The sequence below is a fragment of the Heterodontus francisci genome, chromosome 16, assembly GCF_036365525.1.
Source record: "Heterodontus francisci isolate sHetFra1 chromosome 16, sHetFra1.hap1, whole genome shotgun sequence".
Classification (NCBI taxonomy): Eukaryota; Metazoa; Chordata; class Chondrichthyes; order Heterodontiformes; family Heterodontidae; genus Heterodontus; species Heterodontus francisci.
In genome coordinates, this window is record NC_090386.1 from 49,270,689 (window position 1) to 49,298,671 (window position 27,983).

The following is a 27,983-nucleotide window of genomic DNA, read 5'->3' on the forward strand; positions in this document are numbered from 1 at the left end:
TAATTGCCCTTGAGAAGGTGGTGGTGAGCTGCCTTCTTGAACCGCTGCAGTCCATGTGGGGTAGGTATATCCACAGTGCTGTTAGGAAGGGAGTTCCAGGATTTTGACCCAGCGACAGTGAAGGAACTGCGATACAGTTCCAAGACAGGGTGGTGTGTGATTTGGAGGGGAACTTGCAGGTGGTGGTGTTCCCATGTATTTGCTGCCCTTGTCCTTCTAGTTGGTAGAGGTCGCTGGTTTGGAAGGTGCTGTCGAAGGAGCCTTGGTGCATTGCTGCAGTGCATCTTGTAGATGGTACACACTGCTACCACTGTGCGTCGGTTGTGGAGGGAGTGAATGTTTGTAGATGGGGTGCCAATCAAGCGAGCCGCTTTGTCCTGGATGGTGTTGAGCTTCTTGAGTGTTGTTGGAGCTGCACCCATCCAGGCAAGTGGAGAGTATTCCATCACACTCCTGACTTGTGCCTTGTAAATGGTGGACAGGCTATGGGGCATCAGGAGGTGAGTTACTCGCCTCAGGATTCCTAGCCTCTGACCTGCTCTTGTATCCACGGTACTTATATGGCTACTCCAGTTCAGTTTTCGGTCAATGGTAGCCCCTAGGATGTTGATAGTGGGGGATTCAGCGATGGTAATGCCGTTGAATGTCAAGGGGAGATGGTTAGATTCTCTCTTGCTGGAGATGGTCATTGCCTGGCACTTGTGTGGCGCGAATGTTACTTGCCACTTATCAGCCCAAGCCTGGATATTGTCCAAGTCTTGCTGCATTTCTACACAGACTGCTTCAGTATCTGAGGAGTTGCGAATGTTGCTGAACATTGTGCAATCATCATCGAACATCCCCACTTCTGACCTTATGATTGAAGGAAGGTCGTTGATGAAGCAGCTGAAGATGGTACCCTGAGGTACTCCCGCAGTGATGTCCTGGAGCTCAGATGATTGGCCTCCAACAACCACAACCATCTTCCTTTGCGCTAGGTATGACTCCAGCCAGCGGAGGGTTTTCCCCCTGATTCCCATTGACTTCAGTTTTGCTAGGGCTTCTTGATGCCATACTCGGTCAAATGCTACCTTGATGTCAAGGGCAGTCACTCTCACCTCACCTCTTGAGTTCAGCTCTTTTGTCCATGTTTGAACCAAGGCTGTAATGAGGTCAAGAGCTGAGTGGCCCTGGCGGAACCCAAACTGAGCATCACTGAGCAGGTTGTTGCTAAGCAAGTGCCGCTTGATGGCACTGTTGATGACACATTCCACCACTTTACTGATGATTGAGAGTAGGCTAATGGGGCGGTAGTTGGCCGGGTTGGATTTGTCCTGCTTTTTGTGTACAGGACATACCTGGGCAATTTTCCACATTGCCGGGTAGATGCCAATGTTGTCGCTGTACTGGAACAGCTTGGCTAGGGGCGCAGCAAGTTCTGGAGCACAGGTCTTCAGTACTATTGCCGGAATATTGTCAGGGCCCATAGCTTTTGCAGTATCCAGTGCCTTCAGTCGTTTCTTGATATCACGTGGAGTGAATCGAATTGGCTGAAGTTTGGCATCTGTGATGCTGGGGACTTCAGGAGGAGGATGAGATGGATCATCAACACGGCACTTCTGGCTGAAGATTGTTGCAAAGGCTACAGCCTTATCTTTCGCACTGATGTGCTGGGCTCCCCCATCATTGAGGATGGGGATATTTGTGGAGCCACCTCCTCCAGTTAGTTGTTTAATTGTCCACCAACATTCACGGCTGGATGTGGCAGGACTGCAGAGCTTAGATCTGATCCGTTGGTTATGGGATCGCTTAGCTCTGTCTATCGCATGCTGCTTACGCAGTTTGGCATGCAAGTAGTCCTGTGTTGTAGCTTCACCAAGTTGACACCTCATTTTGAGGTTTGCCTGGTGCTGCTCCTGGCATGCCCTCCTGCACTCTTCATTGAACCAGGGTTGGTCTCCTGGCTTGATGGTAATGGTAGAGTGGGGGATATGCCAGGCCATGAGGTTACAGATTGTGGTTGAGTACAATTCTGCTGCTGCTGATGGCCCACAGCGCCTCATGGATGCCCAGTTTTGCATTGCTAGATCCGTTTGAAATCTATCCCATTCAGCACAGTGATAGTGCCACACAATACGATGGACGGTATCCTCAATGTGAAGGCGGGACTTCGTCTCCACAAGGACTGTGCGGTGGTCACTCCTACCAATACTGTCATGGACAGATGCATCCGCGGCAGGCAGATTGGTGAGGACGAGGTCGAGTATTTTCTTCCCTCGTGTTGTTGGATAAAGATGGTATGGAATGGTTCTTTTGTACCACAACATGGTACAATTTAAGCTTGTTATGGAGAAAGAAATAGACAAGTTGCAGAAAACGGTTTTGGATTGGGGGAGAGCGAATTTTAGTAAAATAAGGCAGGATCTGACCAAGGTAGACTGGAAAGAGTTACTTGTCAGGAAATCTACAGAAGAGCAGTGGGGGGGGGGGGGCATTCAAAAAGGAAATGGGGAGGGTACAGGCCCAACATGTTCCCTCTAGGGTAATAGATAGAAGCAACAAGCCCAGAGAACCATGGATGAGCTGAAACATTCAGGGTACGATGAGAAGGAAAAGAGAGGCTTTTAGCAAATACAAGGGGAGCAAATCAACGGAAGCATTAGTAGAGTGCAGAAAGTGTAGGATAGAGCTTAAGAAAGCAATTAGGAGAGCAACGAGGGGATATGACAAAGCTGTGGCTGGGAAAATTAGGGAAAATCCCATGATATTCCATAAATATATCAATGGGAAGAGGATAACCAGGGAAAGAGTAGGACCCATTTGGGACCAAGGGGGCAATCTGTGGGTGGAGCCAGAGGAACATTGGTAGGGGATTGAACGAATACTTCACATCTGTCTTCACCCAAGAGACTGAGGATGTAAATATGGAACTCAGAAAGAGAGACTGTGAGGCTCTTGAGCAAATTGTCATAGGAAGTGACAAGGTATTGGAGGTATTGGCAGGCTTAAAAGTGGACAAATCTCCAGGTCCGGGCGATTTGTGTCCCAGGAGGCTGTGGGAGGCGAGGGTGGAGATTGCAGGGGCTCTGACCCAAATTTTTAATTCCTCTCTGGCCACAGGGGAGGTGTAAGAGGACTGGAGAACAGCTAATGTGATCCCACTGTTTAAGAAAGGTTGTAGAGATAAGCCAGGGAACTACAGACCAGTGAGTCTCACGTCCGTGGTAGGGAAACTATTGGAGAAAATTCTGAAGGAGAGAATCTATCTCCACTTGGAGAGGCAAAATTTGATTAGGAATAGTAAGCATGGTTTTGTCAGAGGGAGGTCATGCCTGACAAATTTGATTGAATTTTTTGAGCATGTGACCAGGTGTGTAGATGAGGGTAAAGCAGTTGATGTAGTTTACATGGATTTCAGCAAAGCCTTTGACAAGGTCCCACATGGGAAACTTATCAAGAAAGCAAATGCACATGGGATATAGGGTAACCTGATAAGGTGGATTCAAAATTGGCTAAGCTATAGGAGACAGAGAGTGATGACAGACGGCTGTTTTAGTGACTGGAAGCCAGTGTCCAGTGGCGTACCACAAGGATCTGCGCTGGGTCCCCTCTTGTTTGTCATTTATACAAACGACATAGATGACTATGTGGGGGTAGGATCAGTAAGTTCGCAGATGACTCAAAGATTGGCCGAGTGGTTAACAGTGAGGTTGAGTGTCTTGGTTTACAGGAAGATACAGATGGGATGGTCAAATGGCAGAAAAGTGGCAGATGGAATTTAACCCTGAAAAGTGTGAGTTGATACACTTTGGAAGGAGTAATGTGACACGGAAGTATTCAATGAATGGTTTGACACTGGGAAGTTCCAAGGAACAAAGGGACCTTGGCGTGTTTGTCCATAGATCTCTGAAGACAGAAGGGCAGGTTAATAGGGTGGTGAAAAATGCATATGGGACACATGCCTTTATCAATCGAGGCATAGATTACAAAAGCAGGGAGGTCATGTTGGAGTTGTATAGAACTTTGGTAAGGCCACAGCTGGAGTACGGTGTGCAATTCTGGTCGCCACATTATAGGAAGGATGTGATTGCACTGGAGGGGGTGCAGAGGCGATTCACCAGGATGTTGCCTGGGATGGAACATTTGAGCTATGAAGAGAGGTTGGATAGGCTTGGGTTGTTTTCGCTGGAGTAGAGAAGACTGAGGGGTGACCCGATCGAGGTGTATAAGATATGGGCGGCACAGTGGCGCAGTGGTTAGTACTGCAGCCTCACAGCTCCAGCGACCCTGGTTCGATTCTGGGTACTGCCTGTGTGGAGTTTGCAAGTTCTCACTGTGTCTGTGTGGGTTTCCTCCGGGTGCTCCGATTTCCTTCCACCTCTAAAGACTTGCAGGTTGATAGGTAAATTGGCCATTGTAAATTGCCCCTAGTGTAGGTGGGTGGTAGGAGAATGGTGGGGATGTGGTAGAGAATATGGGGTTAATGTAGGATTAGTATAAATGGGTGGATGTTGGTTGGCACAGACTCGGTGGGCCGAAGGGCCTGTTTCAGTGCTGTATCTCTAAATAAAATAAAATTATGAGGGACAAGGACAGGGTGGATCGGGAGCAGCTGTTCCCCTTAGTTGAAGGGTCAATTATGAGGGGACACAAGTTTAAGGTCAGGGGCAGGGGAATTTGAGGAAGAACTTTTTTACCCAGAGGGTGGTGACGGTCTGGAATGCACTGCCTGGGAGGGTGGCAGAGGCGGGTTGCATCATATCCTTTAAAAAGTACCTGGATGAGCACTTGGCCCATCATAACATTCAAGGCTATGGGCCAAGTGCTGGCAAATGGGATTAGGTAGACAGGTCAGGTGTCTTTAATGCATCGGTGCAGACTCGACGGGCCGAAGGGCCTCTTCTGCACTGTATGATTCTGTGATAAGGGCTCTTGTTTCCAGATTATGACCAAGAGTACACTGTGATGGTGAGGTGGGGAACTGTTGAACATTCAGGGATCTGGAGTTTCATTCAGGGAAACTGGAGATTGATGATGCGCTCATGAACAGACCATTCAGAACATGGCTGTGACGGCTGCCTCTGCCTTTCCTCCTATCCTCCACTTCTTCCTCTTCCACTTCCTCTTCCTGAGCTGCTCACCATACCCATGGTGGCAAAGGCTGTGCCCTCATGATGGCCAAAGTGTGGAGGAAGCAATAGATCACAACAAATGGGACACCCACTCCGACGAGTGCTGGAGTGCTTTTCCCGAGCAGTCTAGGCAGCGGAACTGTTGCTTTAGCACCCTGATGGTCTGCTTGATGACGTTGCCCATGGCAGCATTGCTGTGATTGTATGAGTGCTGTCCATGTGTGGTGCAATTGTGGAGGGGAATCATCAGCCAGACGTTGAGCAGATAACCTTTGTCGCTGAGCAGCAACCCTCTGGTTCAATGTGGTGGCTGAAAGAATGCTGGAACAGTGCACTGGTGCAGGATGAATGAATCATGACTGTTATCAGGATAGTGGGAAATCAGCAGCATGATGTGCTAGGTGTGGTCATACACCAACTGCACTTTAAGTGAGTGGTACCGTTTGTGGTTTTGGCACATCTCAGCTTTGAGATGCGGTGCCCACAAAGCCACGTGCATACATTCAATGCAGTCACCCTGCACCATGGGAAGCCTGATAAAGCCACGTGCGTGCATCTCTTCTCTCTGAAGTCCCCTCTCCTGGTATATAGCTTCTCTGTGATCTCTAGAATGCAGTGATGAACAGCAGACTGCTATATTGCCTGTCCCAGCCTGAAGGATCTGCTTGTAAAAAAAGTCGGAGCCACAGTTCACCTTGACTGCCAGAGGCAATGCTGTCCTTGCCCTGCACTGAGGCTGCAGGCCTGGTTCTAAGAGGAGGCACAGTTCTGTGACCACCTCCTTGGTAAAGCACAGCCACCAAACACATTGCTCCTGGCTTTAGTGCAGGAAGAAGTGCTCCTGAAGACCCTAGATGGATAAGGCCTCCTGCTGAGAGTCCCCCCTCTGCCTCCTTCCTGTGTGAGCAGCTTATCTTCCTAGCTGCTCCATTTCCATCTTCTGCTCCATCTCCCTCTGATACTGCAGTCCATGAGGACTCTTACTATAGCTCTATGACTGGGAGCATGTGATGTACTCAGAGGCCTTTCAGTAACAACCAACATGTTTCCAGTGTCCACCACCACTCCCTGCAGACTTGATCAACTTTTCTGAACAATTCCAGCAGCCCAGTACTTCTACAATCGCTGCACAAGCTGGTACATAATAATAAGCAACTAATCTGCAAGTTGGATAGATGCCTTTAAACAGCACTGGTGGGAGTGTCCCTCATGCTGCTGAACAGATGTTCAGTTGTTTGAGTTTAAGAGAGGGTGTTAACTTGAGCAGCAAAGTCAAAAATGTTAGGCCCGGCTTCAAATCCGCATTAGGCAGTGACTAACAACATGATCTGCCCACTCATAATGCCTGTGCTATTGCATTCAGTGCAGTTCACGTTGGAAGTGAAACAGATGCCATTTTGCACCTAAACCAGCACACATCATGCCGTAACAACAAGTACTATAGAGCCACATTTTCTATCCCCAGTCATTATGTTTGTTTAAAATCTCTAAATTAATGTCTGTACTGTAAACAACATAATTTAAACCACTTATTGGCCAGTTTTGACAGATTTCATGGCCTTGCTCACTTTCTGTTGTTGTATCACATCATTGATTAGATGAGTTATTAAAATGACAAAGCTAGTTATCAGTGAATAGAGTAAATTGAGCCTATGTGTTCCATAAAGAAAGAGGAGTCTTTAAATCTCCTAGTAAAACAATACATTGCAAAGTGAAGCATCCAAAAAAGGTGTGGCTACTAAAGTTATACAGGTTTTTCCACTCTGGAAGAGAGAAGTTTGAAATAATCATGAAAAGCAGAGTTAGTCGTGCTGTTTTAGATGAGAGAAATAGATTTAAAATATTTCAGCAAGCTTAATGGGTTTGGAAACATTCTACCATTATAGGTGCAAGGTAGAAAATCAACATTCCCTAACCTAGTTGTCATTTTGATCAAACAAGAAGTTTGTTCCAGTGTTTAATTCACTTGTCAATCATTTAAATATATAGGCACAGACATGAAAAAAAATGAAACTTAATATATTGGATTGTATGATACATACTGTGTGGCCACATAAATGCATACAAAATGTAACTTGTGGATTAAATACCAATTAGGGATGCTTATTGAATGCAAATTCCTCTCCCTCACCAAGCCCGATGGCTGAGTCACCTGGGTAAATGCAACGTATGATGTGACAATGAACCAAACAAATCAAGAAGCTTCTAATTTTAGTCTCTGATTATGCTGAGTTACTTGATCTCAGATGGGGTGCAATACTACCATTCATGGGATCGGATTACAAAATCAATGATCTTTGTCCTTTTGGGAGTATTTTATAATCTTGTGGTCCTTCAGATCAACATTTGCCGATTGCACCAAAGTAACAGATTGCTTAACACTGTGGAAGATGAGGACAAAGACTGGGTAGGAAGGCTGACAATAGAGAAACAAAATAAGCATATTGGATTTAAAGTTTAATTGGAAAATACTGAAAAGGTGAATCAGAAAAGGGATCTGGGAGTCATAGTAGATAAATCTCTCAAAACATCAAGCCAGTGTGTGGCCTCCTGTCCACAAAGCAAGTGGGAAGTTTGGTTGTATAAGAGGAATAGATATAAATCAAAGGAGGTTCTCCTACCTTTGTATAGAGTGTTGGTCAGACTACAGTTGGAACATTATGTGAACCCTCATTAGGGGTCAGATATAGCTGAACATTAAAAAGTGCAGATAAGAACTGCTAGAATGATCAAACTGAGGAATAAATATACGAGGATAAAGGAGAAGACTGGGAGGAGAAATTATCAAAGAGTTCAAATTAATAAGGTAAAGAGATGGAAAAGACCAGCCAGGGATGTGATTTTGTATAGGACAGAAGAAGAGGAAGACATAAACTGTAAAATGGAAGGTTCAGGTGAGGTATAAGAAAACATTAATTAACTTGAGGTTGGTCAGTTTTTGGATTTTTTTTTAACCAAGGAAGGTTATAAGGGCATCTATTTAAGGCAAAACTAAGTAGGTACCTTAAGAGTAACTCATCATCACTGGCCACAATTTAAGAACCTAAGAAATAAGAGCAGGAGTAGACCATTCAGCTCCTCGAGCCTGTTCCACCATTCAGTAAGATCATGGTTAATCTAATTGTGGCCTCAACTCCACTTTCCTCCCAGCCCTTCAAAACACTTGATTCCCTTGTCAATAAAAATCTGTCTAACTCAGCCTTGAAAATATTCATTGGCCCAGCCTCCGCTGCTGTCTGATGAAGAGAATTCTAAAGATTAACAACCCTCTGAGAGAAGAAATTCCTCTTCATCGCCATCTTAAATGGGACACCCTCTATTTTTAAACTGTGCCCCCCTAGTTCTAGACTCCCCCACGAGGGGAAAGATCCTCCCAGTATCTACCATGTCAAGCTCCCTCAGAATCTTATATGTTTCAAAAAGATCACTTCTCATTCTTCTAAACTTCAATGAGTATAGGCCCAACCTGCTCAATCTTTCCGCATAAGTCAACCCCTTCATCCCAGGAATCAGCCAAGTGAACTTTCTATGAATTGCTTCCAATGCAAGTATGGTTTGCATCCTTTTATTTTTCATTCATGGGATGTGGGCATCACTGGTGAGGCCAGCATTTATTGCCCATCCCCGATTGCCCTTGAGAAGGTGGTGGTGAGCCGCCTTCTTGAACCGCTGCAGTCCAGGTGGGGCAGGTACACCCACAGTGCTGTTAGGAAGGGAATTCCAGGATTTTGACCCAGGGACAGTGAAGGAACAGCGATATAGTTCCAAGTCAGGATGGTGCGTGTCTTGCAAGGGAACTTGCAGGTGGTGGCGTTCTAATGCACCTGCTGCCCTTGTCCTTCTAGGTGGTAGATGTCGCAGGTTTGGAAGGTGCTATCTAAGGATCCTTGGTGCATTGCTGCAGTGCATCTTGTAGATGGCACTCACTGCTGCCACTGTGCATCGGTGGTGGAGGGAGTGAACGTTTGTGGATGGTGAGCCAATCAAGCAGGCTGCTTGCCCTGGATGGTGTCGAACTTCTTGAGTGTTGGTGGAGCTGCACCCATCCAAGCAAGTGGAGAGTATTCCATTACACTCCTGACGGGATTTACGTTTGTCACTTTTACCTTGTTCACCTTCATTGTTTTCTATTTCCCTCCTGGTGTTTGATAAAGTGTCTTACCAGTTCTGAAGATGTTGCCAGACCTGCAGACCTGCTCAGTATTTCCAGCATTTCTTGATTTTATATATGGTTAGATTCTCTCTTGTTGGAGATGGTCATTGCCTGGCACTTGTGTGGCACAAATGTTACTTGCCACTTATCAGCCCAAGCCTGGATATTGTCCAGGTCCTGTTGCCCATGGACATGGGCTGCTTCAGTAGCTGAGGAGTTGCGAATGGTGCTGAACATTGTGCAATCATCAGTGAACATCCCTACCTCTGACCTTATGATTGAAGGAAGGTCATTGATGAAGCAGCTGAAGGTGGTTGGGCCAAGGACACTACACTGAGGAACTCTTCCAGTGGTCTCCTGGAGCTTAGATGATTGACCTCCAACAACCACAACCATCTTCCTTTGTGCTAGGTATGACTCCAACCAGTGTAGACTTTTCCCCCTCATTTCCATTGACTTCAGTTTTGCTAGGGCTCCTTGAAGCCATACTCGGTCAAATGCTGCCTTGATGTCAAGGGCAGTCACTCTCACCTCACCTTTTGAGTTCAGCTCTTTTGTGCATGTTTGAACCAAGGCTGTAATGAAGTCAGGAGCTGAGCGGCCCTGGCGGAACCCAAACTGAGCATCAATGAGCAGGTTATTGCTAAGCAAGTGCCGCTAAATAGCACTGTTGACGACATCTTCCATCACTTTACTGACGATCAAGAGTAGACTGATTGGATGGTAATTGGCCGGGTTGGATTTGTCCTGCTTTGTGTGTACAGGACATACTTGGGTAATTTTCCACATTGCAGGGTAGATGCCAGCGTTGTAGCTGTACTGGAACAGCTTGGCTAGGGGCGTGGAAAGTTCTGGAGCACAGATTTAGTACTATTGCCGGAATGTTGTCAAGGCCTGTAGTCTTTGCAGTATCCAGTGCCTTCAGTCGTTTCTTGATATCATGTGGAGTGAATAGAATTGGCTGAGTTTGGCATCAGTGATGCTGGGGACTTCAGGAGGAGGCCGAGATGGATCATCAACTCGGCACTTCTGGCTGAATATTGCTGCAATTGCTTCAGCCTTATCTTTTGCACTGATGTGCTGGGCTCCCCCATCATTGAGGATGAGACTATTTATGGAGCCACCTCTTCCAGTTAGTTGTTTAATTGTCCACCACCTTTCATGACTGGATGTGGCAGGACTGTAGAGCCTAGATCTGATCCGTTGGTTATGGGATCATTTAGCTGTGTCTATTGCGTTCTGCTTAGTCTGTTTGGCACGCAAGTAGTCCTGGGTTGTGGCTTCACCAGGTTGACACCTCATTTTGATAATGGTTTCATGGCCATCATTAGACTAGCTTTTAATTCCAGATTTTTTTATTAATTGAATTCAACTTCCATCTTCTGCTGTGGTAGGATTCGAACCCATGTCCCCAGAGCAATACCCTGGGTCTCTGGTTACTAGTTCAGTGATAATACCACTATGCTACTGCCTCCCCTTCCATCTACGAAAGATGATGGACACACAGCAAACAATCAATTTAGGTGGGGTGTCTTCTCTTGGTGAGCTTTTTCTGATGGCTGTGAAGGCCAATCTAACGACACTGTGAGTCATTGTTGTTGATGTTGGCGCCTGTTGCCAAGCTGCTGTAGTAACTGGTCATCGTGAAAGAGTACACCAGTCCATAGGATGTGTCGCCATTTCCCTCTTTAGCTAACTAGTGGCTCCTAGGTCCAATAGTCAACATTTGGGGCCTTCATGTCACACTTGCAAGCATCCTTGAAGCAGAGCTTTGGGTACTCCACCGGTCGTCTGGCCCTGGCTACCTCACCATACAGAAGGTCCTTGGGTATGCAACCATCTTCCAACCTGCAGACGTGTCCAATCCACCAAAGCCACTTCTGTTTGATTAGTGCCAACACACTTGGGAGCTTTGCTTTTGAGAGGATTGCTGCATTTGTGATTTTGTCCTGCCAAGATATACCAATAATGTGCTGCAGACAGCAAGGATGTAAATTATTGAGCTCCTTTTCCTGGTAGCTGGAAATCGCCCATGTTTTACAGCCAAACTGCAAGGTGCTGAGAACACAGGCCTTATAAGCCATTAGCTTGGTCCTAAGGGTCTGCTTGGTGTTATCCCCTGGACAATGCAGGTATATCACTCCTTAAATAAGGAGATCTATACTGTACACAATACTCTGGGTGCAGTCTCATCAATGCCCTGTACCACTGTAGGAAGACTTCCCTACTTTTACACTCCATTCCCCTTGCAATAAAGGCCAACATTCCATTTGCCTTCCTAATTACTTGCTGTACCTGCATGCTAGCCTTTGTGATTCATGTACAAGGACTCCCAGGTCTCTCTGCACCGCAGAATTCTGCAATCTCTCTCCATGTAAGTACTATTTTGCTTTTCTATTCTTCCCGCCAAGTGGACAACCTCACATTTTCCCACATTATACTCCATTTGCCAAATTGTTGCCCACTCACTTAACCTATCTATATCACTTTGCAGACTCTTTATGTCGTCCTTACAACTTGCTTTCCTGCCTATCTTTTTATCATCAGCAAATTTTGTTAGAATACACTTGGTCCCTTCATCCAAGTCATGAATATTGATTATAAATAATAGAGGCCACAGCACTCATCTCTGTGGCACTGCACTAGTTACAATTTGTCAAACTGAAAATGCCCCATTTATCCTGACTCTCTGTTTCCTGTTATTTAGCCAATCCTCTATCCATGCTAATAGATTATCCCCAACACCATGAGCTCTTATCTTGTGTAGTAATCTTTTATGCGGCACATTATTGAATGCCTTTGGAAATCCAAATACACTACATCTGCTGGTTCCCCTTTATCCATCCTCCTTGTTAGATCCTCAAAGAACTCTAATAATTTTGTCAACCACAGCTTCACTTTCATGAAACCATGTTGACTCTACCTGATTGCATTATGATTTTCTAAATGTCCTGCTACTACTCCCTTAATGATGAATTTCAGCATTTTCCCAATGACAGATGTTAGGCTAACAAGCCTTTAATTTCCCACTTTCTGTCTCCCTCCTTTCTTGAATTACATTGTGATTTTCCAATCTGCTGAGAGCCTTCCAGAATCTAGGGAATTTTGGAAGATTACAACCAATGCATCCATGTGTTTTAAGACCCTAGGATGCAGGCCATCAGGTCCAGGAGACTTGTAGGTCTTTAACCCCATTAGTTTTCCTTGTATGTTTTCTCTAGTCATAGTGATTGTTTTAAGTTCCTGGCTCTCTTCTGCCTCTTGCATTTTTGCTATTCTTGGGATGCATTTTGTGTCTTCTACCATGAAGGAAGAAACAAAATACTTGTTCAAACTCTCTGCCATTTCCTTGTTTCCCATTATTAATTCCCCAGTCTCATCCTCTAAGGGACCAATGCTTACTTTAGCTACTCTTTTCCTTTTTATATATCTGTAGAAGCTTTTATTGTCTGTTTTCATATTTCTTGCTAGTTTATTCTCATACTCTAATTTTTCCTTCTTTATTTTTTTTGAGCCAGTCTTTGCTGGTTTCTAAAATTTTCCCAATCTTCTGGCCTGCACTAATCTTTGCAGCATTGTGCACCTTTTTTTTCAATTTGATACCATGCTTAACTTCCTTAGTTAGCCACGGATCGTGCATCCTTCTCATAGAGTCTTTCTTTCTCAATGGAATATATCTTTGTTGAGAATTATGAAATACCTCCTTAAATTCTGCCACTGCTTCTCTACTGTCTTACCTTTGAACCTATTTTCCTAGTCCACTTTAACCAACTCTGTCTTCATACCCTTGTAATTGCCTTTATTTAAGTTTAGGACACTTGTTTCAGACCCAAATTTCTCACCCTCAAACTGAATGTGAAATTCTATCATGCTGTGATCACTCTTGCCTACATCTTGATCTTCTAAGACAAGATCATTTCTTATTACAGTACTGATCTCATCCTTTATTAACAGAGCTGCCCCACCTCTTTTTCTTTCCTTCCTATCCTTCCAAAATGTCAAATGCCCTTGAATACTCAGTTCCCATCCTTGGTCACCTTGCAACCACGTGCCTGTAATGACTAACATATCATACTCATTTATTTCTATTCGTGCCATCAATTCATCCATCTTGTTACAAATGCTTCATTCATTCAGATAAAGAGCCTTTAATTCTGTGTTTTTACCATTTTTTCCGACTCTGATCTTGTTTGTTGGTGCATTCTTATGTTTGTTCGCTCTGTGCCTTCCTGTCACACTCTGGTTATTATTACTCATTTCGTTACCTTGCACTAATGCCTTGTCCTTTCTCTTTAACTTTCAAAATCTCCCCTCACCTGAACCCTCCCCCTCCCCCCCCCACCCCACACTATTTAGTTTAAAGCCCACTCCACTGTCCTAGTTACATAATTTGTCCCAGTGCAGTTCAGGTAAAGGCTGTCCCAAAGGTACAGCTCCCTTTTTCCCTGGTACAAGTTTCAGTGCCCCATGAATCAAAACCCGTTTCTCCCACACCAAGCTTTGAGCCACGCATTCAACTCTAATTTTATTTACCAAGCCAATTTGCCCATGATTCAGGTAGTAACCCAGAGATTATTACTTTTGTGGTTCTCCTTTTTAATATAGCCCCTAGGTGCTCATTCTCCCTCACCAGAAACTCTTTCTTTTTCCTACCTTTGTCATTGGTACCTATGTGGGCCATGACAACTGGATCCATCCCCTCCTACTCCAAGTTCCTCTCCAGCCTCGAGGAGATGTCCTTAACCCTGGCACTGGACAGGCAACACAGCTATTTGGACTCTCATTCTTGGCTGCAGAGGACAGTATCTATTCCCCTAACTTTATGGTCCCCTACTAAGACTATATACCTTCTTACTCTCCCCACTTGAATGGCCCACTGCACCTGGATGCTGTGGTCACTTTGTTCATCTTTTCTGCAGCCCTTTCTCTCATCCAGACAAGCTGCAACAATCTCGAACCTGTTGGACAAGTGCAAGGGCTGAGGCTTCTCCAATGCTACCTTCTGGATCCCCATGCCTGCCTCACTCATAGTCACACCTTCCTGTCCCTGACCACAGACAAAATCTGAAGTACCTAGCCTAAGGGGTGTGAATGCTTTCCAGAATAAAGTGTCCAGGTAACTTCCCCCTCCCTGATCTTGCAGTGTCCAAAGCTCAGACTCCAGCTCATCAATTCTGAGCTGAAGTTCTTCACGCTGCAGACACTTACTGCAGATGTGGTTGGTGTGGATCACACTGGTGTTCAGCAGCTCTTCCAGGACAGAAGGAAAGAAGATTAGAAGGACTTAGGATATGTACCAACTTAGATATTTTCTATATTTTTGTGTTGCCCAAAAAAATTGAAATCTTGTGACATTTAATACTATGGACCATGTCTGGTTTTCTTTCTGTTGGAGGTGAGTTTCTATGAATAGTTTACCAAGTTCCACTACATCAGGACTGTTCAAGGCCCCACTCCTTCATACTTACTGCCTTAGGGCACTTCTCCATCACATTCCCACAGTAACTGAACATTGTGATCAGCATCTAATTAGCAAATTATATGGTTGAGATTTGACTTGTCAGAGAACTTGCCCATTTGGCTGAGTGGCAAGATTGGCTGATGCTAGATGGGTACAAAACCTCGACTCAAAGCCTTAATATATAACATTCCTGGTTTAAGGCTCTAGTCCAGAATGCTGAGCCCAGAACACTGCTACATCATGCTACCTGGCTAAGGGCACTGCTCTGCTACGCTTCCTGACTCAGGGCAATGATTTGAAACCCTCCCCAACTCAAGGCTCTTTTCCAAAATGCTCCCCAATTCAGGTCACCATTGCATTATGCTTCCTGGCTCAAGCCACTGTTCCAAAAGACTCTTGAACTGCAGCACCATGATCTCCAGCTCAAAACAGCTCCATCCTATTCTCTAGCTTACAGACTGTTCTGTCATTCTCATAGCATCAGGCTTTGATCTGAAGCTCTCACTAGTTCAATTTCTCACAGCGCTGTCTGGCTAGAAATTCAGCTGTGCCATATTTGCAATTTACTACCTGGAATTTTCTTCCAGAGATGTCTTCTAGGTTACAAGGGGAATGGACATAGGAGAGAGTAATTTATTTTTAAAATCATGACAGCGACCTTCGGATTTATGCTCAAATTTCCATTTGTCATAAGGCGGTTTTGTTAAAAAAAACTCTACTAACAAAATACTCTATTTTGATGTTTCCCTCCCCAGTAATTGGAGACAAGACTCCTGAAAGTTTGTAGGGTTTTACCCAGTCTCCTGTTGCAGTGATAGAGGAACCCCTAGACAGTCTTATTAAGCCATAAATGCCATTTCTTTGGGGTTTCTACCTGTCTCCTGCCAAAGTTATAGCAGGAGACTGGTGGTAGTCTTATGGAATTTCAGGGCAAAGGTAATTACAAATACAAGTATTATAAATAGAATTAAGAAATCTGCAAGTTAACATGTTACAGTTTTAAAAAATATTGTATGTACTTTCAGATTAATCACCAGTATTTGGACTATTTCCATCTGTGACAACTGGTTTATCATTTTAATTGTTAAAAATGGTCTGTGTAAATCTTTCAAATGTTCTGGAAGCCATAAAACAATTAAAAGGCAAATTCGAAAATCATTCTTAGAATTCCACAGCTCCAATTTTTCATTCAAAAGGATTTTTTTCACGTACTGGAACATGGCAACAAAGTAGAATAATAGACGCATACAATAAAATGAAACCTACATTAACATTTTCAGAACTGATTTTTGCTTTGTACAATATGGTAAATTCAATGATCCAATACAGCCTGCAGGGCGCTACACTCGATGGAGTGCATGCCGGAGACAGACAGCTACATTCTCCAGCTCATACCCACTTTGAGTGCAGCTCCTTACTGGGAGTGCAGGAATGCTGAATTTAACTGACATCTCTCTTTAAAGATTTAGTCAGAGTGCTGTATTGAATTGACCTTGGAGTACACATAGAACATACCTCAGTTCAAGCTAGCTCATTTGGTTATTTATCCAGTTCAGAAATTACTTTCCTATCTTTTTTAAGCTACTTTTTCCCCAGTTGCCCTAGGCTCCAGAGAATATTTACCATTTATGGCCAATAGCATAAGTGGGCAATCTGCTGCCAGATCTCCATCAAAACTGGCCACAAATCTGCCTCAAGAAGTTGTACCAAGAGTGGCCTCGGGTTGATTCTTTGATTTCCGTTTAGTGGGGCTGGGAGCCAACTACTACTCTGCCCCTATCCACAACAATGTGATTCAGATTGAGGGCATTCCTTCCATTACTCCATGGTGTCAACAGGCTGTACTTTGTAGTTATTCATAATGATAAGTCTATCAGTGTACTCTTAAAACTATTAAAATATGAACTATTTAATTTGTTGAATATCAACACTCTAATTGTTCTTTAATTAGTAATTTTATTGGGGCTCCATGTTAACAGTTTAACTCATTAAGAAGAATATAACAGCTTGGTGTGAGGTTATACTTCAAACAGCAATATGCACACATTAATTCAAGAAATTACTGTGAATTTTTTTTTATTGTTGGATCATAGTCGGGAATTTCAGCTAAATACTCTTAGGTCCTTGGGGTAATGAAAAAGATATAATAGATTCCAGACTTCCCATATGGAATGGGACTGGGCTCTAGATAGAATAGTGGAGACAAAATTCCTGGAATCAGCGATGAAACAGTTGGATACTGTAACATTGTAATATAAATGTAACTTGTTATTTTTTGCTCCCAATGATTGTAAGAATGGCTGCCCTCAGCCATGTGCATCTTGCGATCTCAAAGATTGTACACCCCTCTGCTCACTTTCTTGTTTATTCAACAGGGTAAACATTGATAATGTTTATTAATTTTTTGTTATACTATTTTCTTAAGTGTTTTCTCATCTTTTTTAATAGCGCATCTCCAGAATATAATATATTTTTGCAAACTGCATTGAAATATTCAAACGTCATCACTTCTCACTTGCCTCTAAGGGATAAGCATTTTATTTTAAATTATTTATTCTGAAGTACTATAGAAACATTCATGAAATTAATTCCATTACATTGTTATATTACACTGACTACTAGCGCCATCTATGGATATATTTGATTACTGCCAATTTTATGTCGAGGCAACAGTGCACCATCAGATGGCACCCTCGATCAAATAGTTTACTGCAGTAATTTGTATGATATTGTCTTCCTGATCTAGTATAGCTGACATGCTGAATATCATAGTTATATAACATATATAGGACCTGATTCTAAGATTCTTAGATAAGTATCATTCAGTGCAAAGTTGTTAGGTTTACTTGTTATGCAACAATTATTTCGCTAAATCTATTTTGGACACTTCAGGGAAATTTAAATACTGGTACAGACTTTCAGAGGTAAGTGAAATCAGTGGGTTTCAGTGGTGTGGCTAAACTAAGCGAAAATAGTTCCTGAATTTACTTTAATTTGCATGAAAAATGAAACCACAATTTAATAATGGAAATTCAGCCAGTATCTTAGCAGAAGCATAGACAAAGAAGTATCAACTGTAAACTATTGATATATTTCTACCATCTGCTGTATAAATGCTAAATTTAAACAGTTAATCCAATTGTACCTGGAATTTGCAACCAACATTGTTCACTGTACAATGTGACACTGCTACATCTAATTGCATTCCTCTCAGCCGCAGTCCCTGCAATGATTTCCCCTCTCATCCCTATACAATCAGATTGTGTGCACCCGAAGATTCCATCCTTGGTCGCCTTTCCTTTCCCATCTTGGCAATATAATCCACACAGCCATGTTTCCATTCTGATAGCATAAGAACATAAGAAATAGGAGCAGGAGTAGGCCATTCGGACACTCAAGCCTGCTCCACCATTCGATAAGATCATGGATGATCTGATTGTGGCCTAACTCCACTTTCCTGCCTGCCCCCCAAAACGCTTGACTCCTTTGCAGATCAAAAATCTGTCTAACTCAGCCTTGAATATATTCAGTGACCCAGCCTCCACTGCCCTCTGGGCATGGAGAATTCCAAAGATTAATGACGCTCTGAGAGAAGAAAATCCTCCTCATCTCACTCTTAAAAGTGAGACCCCTTATTCTGAAACTATGCCCCCTAGTTCTAGTTTCCCCCACGAGGGGAAACATCCTCTCAGTATATATCCTGTTAAGCCCCCTCAGAATCTTATATGTTTCAATAAGATCATCTCTCATTCTTCTAAACTCCATTAAATATAGGCCCAACGTGCTCAAGCTTTCTTCATCTGGCATCCCTTCAACCCAGGAAACAGGCTGGTGACCATGCAAGAATATCCCTCCTTAAATACGGAGACCAAAGCTGTACACAATACTCTAGGTGTGGTCTCACCAATGCCCTGTACAGTTGTAGCAAGACTTCCCCACTTTTATACTCCATCCTCCTTGTAATAAATGCCAACATTCCATTTGCCTTCTTGATTACTTGCTGTACCTGCATGCTAACTTTTTGTGATTCATGTACAAGGACACCCAGATCCCTCTGTACCTCAGCATTCTGCAGTCTCTTTCCATTTAAATAATATTTTTCTTTTCTATTCTTCCTACCAAAATGGACAACCTCACATTTTCCCACATTGTACTCCATCTGCCAAATTTTTGCTCACTCACTCAACTATTTATATTCCTTTGCAGGCTCCGAGTCCTCCTCACAACTTGCCTTTGTATTGTCAGCAAATTTGGCTACAATACACTCGGTCCCTTCATCCAAGTCATTAATATAAATAATAAATAGTTGAGGCCTCAGCACTGACACCTGTGGCACCTCACTAGTTACAGTTTGCCAAACTGAAAATTCCCCATTTATCTCGACTCTGTTTCCTGTTATTTAGTCAATTATGTGGCACCTTATCAGATGCGTTTTAGAAATCCAAATACACTTTGGGGGCAATTTTAGCGACGCCGACATCCCCGCGGCACCTCTTCTCCGGAAGGGCCACTGAATCGAGTGCCTATCAGGCACTTAGGTGGACAAAGGCAGGCCTTCCACAGGATCAAAGACCCCATCTCCGGAAGTCCAAACCTTGGAGAGCTGGCAGCCAATCAGAGGCTGGCAACTACAGCAACACCATGGAGGGGTTGGCTGCTGCTGGAGGAGAACCTACTGGAAGCCGAGGAGCATCGCTGGACCCAGGCCCCAGGTAGGTCAGAGCAGGAAGGGTATCGCAGGATGTGGTTGCAGGGGAGAGGGGTAGGTCGGTAACAAGAGCATGGGGGTGGCAGTCAGTGGTCCCCCTCTTCCTGATGCTGGGTCCCTCGTTCAGGCACTAATTGCCTTTTAATAAGGTCCCCCTAAGCCGGGAAGTAGCCCTCACAACGTTTTGTGCCATGCTTCCCGCGTGCCGACAGGGTTAATTGCGCCTCACGGCAATTGCAGCTGTGGCATGAAGAGGCCCTTAACTGGGGGCTAATTTCCCAGTTAAGGGCCTCAATTGGCAGTGGGGCAGGAAGGCAGTTCACAGGCCTTCCGCCCGGACTAAATTTTGGCGGAGGCGGGAAAGTGGCAGGATAGTGGCCGAATGGTGGCGTGAATCCCATCCAACCCTACCACCATCCCACACGATTTTATGCTGTCCCCACCTCCAAACCCGCAACAGGGGAGAGCATAAAATTCTGCCCCTACATCTACTGGTTCGTCTTTATCCACCCTGCTTGTTATATCTTCAAAGAACTCTAATAAATTTGTCAAATGCGATTTTCCTTTCATTAAACCATGTTGAGTCTGCCTGATTGTGAATTTAAGATCCATAGTTTCAATTTGTTTTACTTTCACTTTTGAGTTTTTCTCTCCAATATCGGAAGTTTCCTATGCTTTTCTACCTCATGCTGACTCCCACTACACTATGGCCATCGTTTCTCCCTTTGAAATCTCATCGCTAGACTTGAAATTTATTTCCTTCTTGTATGAAACGCAGTTTTATAATGTTACTGCTATACTCCATAACGTCCCTACTCTTACAGAATTGAGCATTTGCAGCCTTGTTGTTTGTTTTTTTATTGCTCGCTCTGGTCAAGCCCTGTAATGACACTGACCTCGGATCAGCCCTTGCTAAGGAGCTGCCGGTGCTGCCTGCATAGTGCTGTTAGGGGCACTAGTGTAAAGAATGCCTCCTACCATGATGATGTAAGAGGTCATGGGCTAAATATTATTCTCCCACTGCTGGGAGCGACGGCGGGCAAAAAAAATGGTGGCCCGCGTGCACGGGCCGTGCGCCACCGTGCTGCCACGATGTAGCGCGTGGCGGCTCATTTTAATATGCCAGGCGGACTGCCCTCCCCAAGTCACGTGGCGGGGGTGGCATTAATGATGCTGGCAACGACATCAGCTGCCTCTGAGCAGGTGCTGGCGCCATTGTTAAAGGCTGCCAGATCTGCCACAAAAAATACAATGTTGAACCCTGTACCCCTGCCTCTCCAGTACACTGCAAATTAAATGTCGCCCCTTCACCCCCAAAAAAGCTGAAAGTACCAAGTTGGCCTCACCCCCCCAACAACTGCACCAAGTGCAGAGGTCACCCCTTTCACCCCAGCACTAGAAATGCAGATTTGACCCTGTCCCATCCCCCCCTCCCCCCCCCCCCCCCCACTACACTAATAATTCTAAGCTCCCCCCTACCTCACCTTATGGTGCAAGCTTTCGCTGGACGGGAAAGTGAAGGCGTGTGAGTGCCAGCCGCCATGTGGAAGATCCTGGGCAGCCAGTAAGATTGTTGGGAATTGGATCTAAATGTATGCATTTATAAATATTTAAGTCAGATCCCATCGCCGAGTCTCGCCATTGCCACGGAACCTCGCTGCCGCTGGGAAGATCAGGCCCAGCAATCCCGGTGTCGGGCTCTGTGGCAGGCTGCGGCTGGTGCGATCTTCGGGCCCTCCCTGCGATGGAGCCTGATGTCAGCAGCTCAGCAACATCCAGCCCTACCTGTGAGAGAGACTTGAAGAGAGATGCAGTGTGGCTTCAGAGGGAAGCTGTACATAGTTATAATGTAATAAAGGTTAGTGTTCTAATTACTCCTGACTAAAGAATCTCTCTAAGCTAGATTAACTAAGGTGGCAGCGTACAAAACAAGAAGTCTGCCAAATTTGATGATGATGTTTTAAAAGCTTTTGATGCTTATTCCAACCTGCAGAGCATTAAGATTTTAGAAAGGGCAAGATTCAACAGAAGGATCCAGAAAACAGGTGAAACAGTCAATGCTTTTATCAATGACCTTTACAGACTTGCTGAAGGATGTGAAATATGGAGACCTTAAAGCAGAACAAAGAAGAGACTGCACTGTATTTGGTATTGCTGATGAATCCCTATCGGATTTATTGCAGTATAAAGACCTCACCCTGGACAAAGCTATTCAGCTAGTGAGACAAGCAGAGGTCCAAAAGAATAACAGAGCAATCCTGAGAGGGGATGAAAGATCTTGGTTCAGGAAACCTCCAGCAACCATAGTGTTCCTTAACCAGAGGGTTGTAAAAAAAGCACCAGAAAAGAAGGTACCCTTTGTGGGGGTGGCGGGGGGGGGGGGGGGGAGGGGAAAATGCAAGACGCCATTAAACCCTGTCAGCAATGTGGTGCCAAAAATACCCACAGGCACGAAAAGTGTCCTGCAAACAAAGCAGAATGCTCCCACTGTAAGAAAATAGGGCATTTTGGGAAAATGTGCCAAAATAAAATCTCTACTCCCACAAGTTCGAAAGAAAAAGCATTCAAGCGTAAAGTGGTTAACGAAGTTAAACAACCTCCACACTTTCTTGGTGAGATCAATGATCCTAATCAGGCATTTTGGTCTACAGATACATACGACAACGGACATATCACTAATTTTAAACTGGGCACCGGAACAAGTGTAATGGTCTTATCAGACAAATTTCCATAGTTATCAACACATTGGGCTGAATTTTATGCCGCCCCAGCGGGTCAGTTGGTGTCATGGGGGCGGCGTAAAATTGAGCGGGAGGCTCTGGGAGGCCTACCCACCCCACTCCCACCTCCGGTGAACTTTACGGCTGTCAGGCGGAGGTGTGGGGGGGGGGGGGGATGGCAAATGGCCCGCCCACCCGAGGCCAATCAAGGCACTTAAGTGGCCACTTAATGACCACTTAAGGGCCCGCACCCACCTCCCGGGGGGGGGGGGGTGGCCATGGTAGTCAGGCACAGGGTGCCCGATTAAGGGCCGCCCCCGCCTCCCAACCCACCCATGGGACCCAAGACGCCCCCCCCCCTTACTCCCAATGTACCACTCCAGCCTCAGCAGGGAAGGACCGATCCCCCTGGTGAGACAACCCCTACTTATCTCTTCTTCCAGCTCCATGGCATTGACTGGGCTGCAGTCCCAGCAGTGGCCACTGCTCCTGGTAGGGACCGTAAAATGCTGAATGGATCCCCAGGCTAGGCAGAAGCGGGTTCGCCACTGACTATTACGTCGGTGGTGAATTCCTGTCCACCTAAAGTAAAATCCAGCCCATTATCTGCAACCAGCAGAAACTCGGTTACCTGCCCCAGGAGGGATTGAACTCAAAGTAAAGGGGAAGCTGTAGGGAACACTCCAGTACAAGGAAAAGCAGATATTAGAAACACTGCATGTTCTAAGGAATCAGGAATTCTCTCTCTTAAGTAGAAGAGTTTGTATTGACCTGCATTTTATACAGAAAGTTGAAGAAGTCAAGCAACACAAATTCAGGAGTCACTTCCAAAAGGAATTCCCAAAATTGTTTACTGGTCTAGGGAGACTGAAGACCGTATAGTATTACTTTGCAAAAAGATGCTAAACCAGTATGTCTTTTCAAGCCGAGGAAGATTCTACGCCCACTAATGATGCAAGTCCAACATCAACTAGAGGACCTGACCAGGATGGGCGTAATTTCTCCTGTTACTGAACCTACAGAGTGGTGTTCGGGAATGGTTCCTGTTCCTAAACCTAATGGTGATCTTCACAATTGTGTAGACTTAACTCAACATAATAAGGCTGTGGCACAGGAAGTTCATCCGATGTCCTCAGTGGATGAAAGCTTGGCAAAGTTATCCAAAAGTACCATGTTCACTAATAGTGGCTTTTGGCAAGTTCCATTGGATAAGAAGTCAAGGTTATTGACAACCTTAATTGCTCTGTTTGGAAGATTTTCTTTTAACCATGTACCATTTTGTATCATGTCAGCATTGGAAATATTCCGAAGAGCTACATTGAATATTCTACAGTGCCTTGAAGGTGTAATATGCCATATGGATGATATCTTAGTTCACGGTGAGCCCACTGAAGAACATGACCTGAGGGTTAGAGAGGTTTTTGAATCGTCTTCAGGATGAAGGCCTAACACTTAATGAGATGTGCAAGTTTTCAAAAACAATCATTTGTTTTTTGAGACAAATTGTCAGTAGCAATGGCATAATGGCAGACACGCCATTAGCGAATTTCTGCTTCCTACCTCTAAGAAATTTGTCATGCTCAAATGCCTGATGAAGAATGCATCTATATCCATCAATATTGTAAGCACGACTGGCTGCAGCAACATCCCAGTGGAAAGAGGATGAAAATCTTCTTTGAACACAGAGACACTTTACTATAATGGATGATTTGCTAGTATATGACGAGCGACTGGTGACTCCAGAGTAACTCTGGGTGGATAACTTGGAGGAAATGCACCAGGGTCATATGGGCATAACTTAATGTAAAACCTGGGCTCAGGCATCTATGTGGTGGCCAAGAATATTGAAAGATATAGAAGAAATGATTTCAAATTGCCAGGTATGTGCAGTGCACAGACTGGATTAGAGGGAACCTCTTATTTCAACCCAATTCCCAACTGACCACGGGAACATGTGGCGATGGATCTATTCATATTTAATGGGAAATCCTACCTGATTGTCATCGACTACTTTTCAAGGTGGATCGTGGATAAATGTTTGTACACAATGACAACTGAAGCAGTCATTCGAGTGTTACAAGAAATCTTTGCAACACATGGTACACCAGATCAAATAGTGTCTGATAATGGACCATAATCTGCAAATGACTACTATATGCACTTTGTGGAAAACTGTGGATTTGTACTTCTAACAAGTGCCCCTGCGTATCCACAATCTAATGGAGAAGCTGAGCGAGCGGTCAGAACTATTGAAGCACTGTTAAAGAAAAATCTATATTTTCAAACAGCGCTTCTGAACTACAGAACTACTTCATTGCTATGTGGATTAGAACTGTTGATGGGAAGGAAGCTTAGAACACGACTTCCAATCCCACCTGAAAAGTTATTTATAAGGCTACACGTCCAGGATTATCAACGAGTTCAAGACAGAGAAAAGTTTTACAGAAGACAACAGGCCTATAATTATAATAGGAAATACTGTACCAGGAACTTACTGAAGTTAACAGAAGGACAAAAGGTATGTGTACGAGACCAAAGCAGAGAAGGAGTAGAGAGATGAGAATCAACAGCGATCTTATTTAATACAAACTTCAGAAGGTACTATAAGAACAAATAGGAGGAATCTTATTCCTATTCATCAAAGATATCAATCAGTCTTACATTTGGATGAATCAGATGTTGAACCTGAAATTCAGAAAGTACCAGATACAACAAACCTCAATGAATGCTGTCCAACGTAAGAAACCAGAGTTCAGATAAAGACTACTAATCATCCGCATCTGACAACGATAAGATCAGGGAAAGTTGTGTAGCCTCTTGACAGATTGAATCTATGATGTCAGAGACTTGGGGGGAGATGGGGTAGTACGTAAAAATAAATATGTGAATGTATGTAAATATATATATTTGGATAAAGACTTGTGGCAATGTAGTAGAAGGGTCTGAAAGGGTTAATGTTGAGAAAGTGTTAAGAATACCTCCTACCATGATGATGTAAAAGATCAAATTTGAGAGAGACTTGAAGAGAGATGCAGCGTGGCTTCAGAGGGATCACACAGAATGGTGTGAAGCTGTACATAGTTATAATGTAATAAAAGTTAATGTTCTAATTACTCCTGACTAAAGAATCTCTCTAAGCTAGACTAACCAAGATAGCAGCATACCAAACAAGCATACAACAATTCCATTATGATTTTCGAAATGTCCTGCTACTATTTCCTTAAGAATGGATTTCAGCGTTTTTCCAATGACAAGTGTTAGGCTAACTAGCCTTTGGTTTCCTGCTTTCTGTCTCCCTCCTTTCTTGAATAGAGGTGTTACATTTGCAGTTTTCCAATCTGCTGGGACCTTTTCAGAATCTAGGGAATTTTGGAAGATTACAACCAATCTATCTCTGTAGCCACTTCTTTTAAAACCCTAGGATGCAGGCCATCAGGTCCAGGGGACTTGTCAGCCTTTGGTCCTATCTGTTTTCCTGGTACTTTCCTCTAGTGATAGTGACTGTTTCAATTTCCTCCCTCCTTTGTGCCTCTTGATTTTCTATTATTATTGCTTTTCGTGTCTTCTACCGTGAAGACAAAATATTTGTTCGAAGTCTCTGCCATTTCCTTGTTTCCCATTATTAATTTCCCAGTTTCATCTGCTAGGGGCCAACCTTTACTTTAGCTACTCTCTTCCTCTTTACATACGTGTAGGAGCTCTTACTATCTATTTTTATATTTCTTACTAGTTTATTCTCATATTCTAATATCTCCCTCTTTAATTTTTTAATCATCCTCTGCTGGCATTTCTGATTTCTATCCTACATAAATTACAGTTTTAGTCGACAGTGTTATTAATTACAAACTCAACTACTCAAAGAAAAATAGAACTACATTGTAGCAGATTTTGCTCCCATGATAAATGTGAGGCTAATCATACATTATACACACTACTGAGTCAGCGGCGCTTGAGATGGCTTGGCCATGTGAGCCGCATGGAAGATGGCAGGATCCCCAAAGACACATTGTACAGCGAGCTCGCCACTGGTATCAGACCCACCAGCCGTCCATGTCTCCGCTTTAAAGACGTCTGCAAACGCGACATGAAGTCCTGCGACATTGATCACAAGTCGTGGGAGTCAGTTGCCAGCGTTCGCCAGAGCTGGCGGGCAGCCATAAAGGCGGGGCTAAAGTGTGGCGAGTCGAAGAGACTCAGCAGTTGGCAGGAAAAAAGATAAAAGCGCGAGGGAAGAGCCAACTGTGTAACAGCCCCGACAAACAAATTTTTCTGCAGCACCTGTGGAAGAGCCTGTCACTCTAGAATTGGCCTTTATAGCCACTCCAGGCGCTGCTCCACACACCACTGACCACCTCCAGGCGCTTACCCATTGTCTCTCGAGAAAAGGAGGCCAAAGAAGAATCATACATTCCTTTATTTCTGTGCAAATTGTACAATAACTTCAGACAAGGCCAGATGTGTGGTTAAACTCAAATGTCCAAAAGTTGCTGTCTGACTTGCATTGCTTCACCATTAGCTTTGTGAAAACAGCATCTTGCGGTCTGACTCACTCTTGAAATGCATTAGATGTTGTGAAGTTGCTGTAGTTGCATGGTAGTTATGAACTAAACTTGCCACAGAAAGTTACCATTTCAAGTCTAATTACCATTTTAACAATGTGATAAGTGTTAATTCCTGCAAATCAACCTCTCTGGCACTGAAAAGTAAATATTACAAGTTTGGAGTCTCATTCCTGAAAGTTTTAATTGTTGTTGCTGATTTTAAAAATGTTAAATTTTAATATTTTTAAACTTTTCCATTCTGTCCTTTTTTGCTCGCCCTCTTAACCCTATTTTTCTTTTCCTCTCTTAATTTCTCTTTCTATACCTGTTTGACATTGAATTCACCAATTCTAATTTACACTTTCTTCTCAGTTCTTGCTCTGTTTATTTCACAATGCTTCAGTCTAATTCATTAAGGATAGTTGCTTACCCTGCACATTTAGGTCCCAGGCACCCTCTTTCCCTTGCTGTGACATTATCAGATCACACTTTCAGCAATTTGCAACATAAAAAATTTAAAAAACTTAAATATGCAAGGGCAAGCCTAAATAATGGCATATTTCATTAGTTGCCCTGCCACAGCAGAATTTGGTCTTAGAATCTATAGCACAGAAACAAGCCATTTCCCCCAAATGGTCTGCGCTGATGTTTATGTAAAGGCAAGCTTGTGCTCAGTAATTCCATGTTTAAAATATTAAAGCATTTGTAAATGGTTATGTTGCTTTATGCATGACAATTTGAATAGCATCTACTCACTCCTCTTGTCTGCAGTGACGTAAAAATAAATTTTCATCTGTCAGTCATCCATAAAATTGCATTCTTCTTCACAAAGTTGTTATTTTCTTTGCTTCAAATTGATACAATAATGTTTGAAGGTTGATTCCATTTACAGTTGTGCTGCGAAACCACCCAACTGTTGAAAACAAAAATGTATTTGTTATTTTCACTGAGACAAGGAAGTAAAACCAACACAAATATTCAAAGAGTTCTGGCAGTTTTACATCTGCAATAGTTACACACAATGAATTTGCACAGGTCTCTCACCAATTCTCTCCTTCAACTTTCTTTACCACGCTCCCCAACCCCACACGCCCAGCTACACCCCATCCCACCTTTTCTGAAGCAGTGACTCTTGCTGAGGTATGATTGCACAGGCATTGGGCACTCACTGGTACCTTGACATTGATCATTATTAGTCAATATTCATGTGCGAGTGACAGTTACCATTTGCAATCTATTCAATTATATACATTCTCAAGTAAAAGCCGTCTCTTTCAGTGATTGTTTAA

At 43.8% G+C, this 27,983-nt stretch overlaps 1 protein-coding gene across 1 annotated transcript in view; it reads right to left on the bottom strand.

Annotated features, from left to right (window-relative positions):
- The window catches only part of bcas1 (brain enriched myelin associated protein 1), a 237,205-nt gene extending 209,612 nt beyond the window's left edge, over positions 1 to 27,593 (bottom strand). Inside the window, exon 1 of the mRNA XM_068048790.1 lies at positions 27,451 to 27,593. The gene's annotated coding sequence lies outside the window, so the exon portion shown is untranslated. The remainder of the gene's footprint in view (positions 1 to 27,450) is intronic.
- Positions 27,594 to 27,983: the final 390 nt, after the last annotated feature.